This window comes from Triticum aestivum, chromosome 3B, assembly GCF_018294505.1.
Source record: "Triticum aestivum cultivar Chinese Spring chromosome 3B, IWGSC CS RefSeq v2.1, whole genome shotgun sequence".
In the NCBI taxonomy this organism is placed as follows: Eukaryota; Viridiplantae; Streptophyta; class Magnoliopsida; order Poales; family Poaceae; genus Triticum; species Triticum aestivum.
Window position 1 is genome coordinate 272391336 of NC_057801.1, and position 3881 is coordinate 272395216.

Sequence of the window (3881 nt, forward strand, 5' to 3'; positions counted from 1 at the left end):
TCAGTCTCTGATCTTCCTGCCCCAGCCGCCCAAACCAGCGCCGTCCGAACCGCCTACTCCCGCCTCCCGTGGCCGGTAGTGCTACCGGGCAAGCCTCGCGGCCCCATCATAGTCGCATCCATGGTCTGTCTATCCCTCTACTCACCCACACCTCCTGTTATTTTCCGGCGACGGCAGCCGAACCAGTCAACCCTCGTACTCTCCACCGCGTGGGCAGCCACTGCCATGTCTTCCCCGGCTCCGTGTCATTCCCTTCGTAGGCCTCGCCGTCGTCCACCGCCCCGGTGCTCTCGGCGCGGCGTGGTAAATGATGTCCATCCAACGGCCGTAGTGCTTCTTCAACCTCTGGTCTTCTAGCCCCAGCCACCCAAAGCAGTGCCGGTCGTGCCGCATGCTCCTGCCTCCCGTGGCCCGCGGTGCTACTGCGGAGGCCTCACCGTACCCATACTACTCCCACCGCTAGCCAGGCCATCCCTCCAATCACCCACTCCCCTTGTTATTCTGCGGCGACGGCAGCCTCACACCGCAGCCGAACCAGTGAACCCTCGTACTTCTCTCCGCGTGGGCATCCACTGCCACGTCTTCCCCGGCTCTGCGTCGTCCCCTTCCTAGGCCTCGCCGTCTTCCATTGCCGTGGTGCTCTCGGCGCGGCGTGGTCAATGTGGTCAATGACCAACTTCCATCGGAAGAGTACTGTAGATGGAGAGGCTGACAGCTGGGTCAACGGCAGCCGCAAGGAAGTGCCTCCTTATTACGCGCAAAATAATTATTCCTCCACCTGACAGCAAGGACCCACCGGACGGGCCACCAGTATTTCGCGGGAAAAACGTTTCCCCACTAACTGCTGGGACCCACCGGACGGGCCACCGTATTTCGCGAAAAAATGTTTGCCACTAACTGCTAGGACCCACCGGACAGACCACTGTATTTCGCAAAAAAAACGTTCCCCTCGCTGTCAGCTCGGACCCATCGGAAGTGCCTCCTTATTACGCACAGAAAAATGAATACTCCCCCTACTAGCTAGGACCCACCATGGTGGGAGGCTGACTTGTGGGCATACTAAGTTGACGGGGACGGAGGGCTTTTTCAACTTAGTCAATATGAACGATTCTAGCTCCAGTGGCCGTACAATGTCCATCCAACGGCCGTCATGCTTCTTCAATATCTGCTCTTCCTGCTCCAGCCGCTCAAACAAGCGCCGGCGGGACTGCCTGCTCCCTCCTCCCCGCGGCCGGCTGTGCTGCCGCGCAGCCCTCACCGCCCCACCGTACTCCCATCGCTGGCCTAGCCATCCCTCTACTCACCCACACCTGTTGTTATTCTCCGGCGACGGCAGACGAACCAGTAAACCCTCGTATAGCCATACTCCCCTCCGCGTGGGAAACAACTGCCGAGTCTTCCCTACCTCCATGTCGTTCCCTTCCTAGGCCTCGCCGTTGTCCACCTCCCTGGTGCTCTTGGCGTGGCCTGGTCAACGTGGTCAACAACCGACATGCATCTGAAGTGGACTGTACGTGGAGAGGCTGACAGCTGGCTCCATGGCCGCATGCAAGGAAATGTCTCCTTATTACGCGCAAAATAATGATTCCTCCACCTAACATCGGGGACCCACCGAAAGGGCCTCTATATTTTGTGAAAAAAATTTACCACCGCTGACAGCTCGGACCCACCAGCTATATCTTCGCACGCAAGGAAGTGCCTCCTTATTACGCACAAAAAAATGAATACTCCCCCTGTTAGCTGGGACCTAGTATAGTGGCAGGCTGACTTGTGGGCCTACTAAGTTGACGGGGACGGAGGGCTTTGTCAACTTAGTCAATATGCACAATTCTAGCTCAAGTGACCATACGATTTCCATCCAACGGCCGTAGTGCTTCTTCAACCTCTGGTCTTCTTGCTCCAGCCGCCCAAACCAGCGCCGGTCGTGCCTCGTGCTCCTGCATCCCATGGCTGTCCGTGATGCGATGCTCTCAACGCGGCATGGTCAACGTGGTCAAGAAACGGCTTCCATCGGACGTGGACTGTACGTGGAGAGGCTGACAGCTAGGTCCACGGCCGCAACAAGGAAGCGCCTCCTTATTAAGTGCAAAATAATTATTCCTCCACCTAACAGCGGGGACCCACCGGACGGGCCACCGTATTTCGCGAAAAAAAACGTTTCCCCCTGACTGCTGGGACCCACCAGGTACATCTTCGCATGCAAGGAAGTGCGTCCGGGCAAAAAAAATGATTTGCCCCCCTGACTGCTGGGACCCACCAGCTACATCTTCGCACGCAAGGAAGTGCCTGACAGTCGGGACCCACCTGGTCGAAGCGTATGTAGCATTGTCATTCTGGTCGCGAACGTGTACATACATATATACTGCTGGATGTAGAGGCGCGCACGTGTCGTAGTAGAGGCGCGCACGTAGCATGTACACGTACGTACAGCGGCCAGGGTGCAAGAAAGAAAATACGGCCACGTATGTGTACATACGGGCGAGGTCTCGAACGCCTACTCGCGCATACGTACTGCGAGAGCTCGTGTACATGGCTGGGTCGGAACGGAGAAACAACGTCATCGTCGTGTTCATGGGGAGGCAACGGAATGCGTCGTGTTCATGGGGAGGCAACGAAATGCGTCATGTTCATCGGGAGGCAACGGAACGCGTGGGAGACAACCGTCTTGGACGGAACAAGCGTTGGAAACGAGGCCTGGCGTACCGCATAACAGAGGAAACGACCTTGTGTTCGACCGACCATGTTCGAAACGGGATCCTGTTGATCGGGAGGGGTGTGGCGTACTGCAAAATGGAGGAAACGGACCTCCTACGGTCGAAAAGGGGGTCCTGTTCATCGGGAGGGGTGTGGCGTACCGTAAAACGGACGAAACGGACTTGTGTTGGAGCGCTACGGTCGAAACGGGGGTCCTATTCATCGGGAGGGGTGTGGCATACTGCAAAATAGGACTCCACGGGATACTGTTCATCTCCACCGTCGACCTCCTCCAGCTTCCACGGGCTACCGTCGACCTCCTCCAGCCTCCACGGGCTCCTGTTCATCCAGCCTCCACCGTGCACTACTCCACCGGCTACTGTTCAACTACCCCTCCACGGGCACCCCTCCACCGTCTACTGTTCATCCAGCCCTCCACACCACGGGGTCCTGTTCAACCACCCCTCCATGACCACCCCTCCACCGTCTACTGTTCATCCATCCCTCCACACCATGGGGTCCTGTTCATCCAGAGGCAACGCCACCGCTCACTGTTCATCCACCCCCCGCCCCGCGCGCAACGCTCACTGTTCATCCAATCGATCGGCTTCAGTTAGCAGCAGTAGCGAAGGAATCGCTCCATCGGGTTCAGTTAACAGCCATCGATCGATCGCTCGGGTTCAGTAACGCGTAGCCTGCAGTGCAATTGCTTGGGTTCAGTTAGATCCCAACGCCTCGCTTGGGTTCAGTTAGAGCCAACGCCTCGCACACATGCATGTACGTGTACGAGAGAAACGCGCATCGCTCGGCCCCCGACCTCCCACCGTAACCGGCAACTCCCCGAAATTTTCCTCCCCCTCGCTTCTACCACGGTTTTTTCCGTCATGGACGGCCCAAAGAATGTCATGCAGCTGCGTCTCCGGCCCGCCCAGGACGAAAAACCCATTTTCTGTCATGATTTTTTGTCATAGAAGTAGGAGCCCACCACATCTATGATTATACCAGGTTTTGTCACAATTATCGTCATAGAAGTGACATATGTATGACAGAAAAAAAAATCGTTCGGCCCAAAATGTCATGGATGTGTCTTTTTTTTGTAGTGCAATGATGGAAAGGTAAAAGTGCGTATAATCCATGGACTCACATTAGTCATAAAGAACTCATATACTTATTGCAAAAGTTTATTA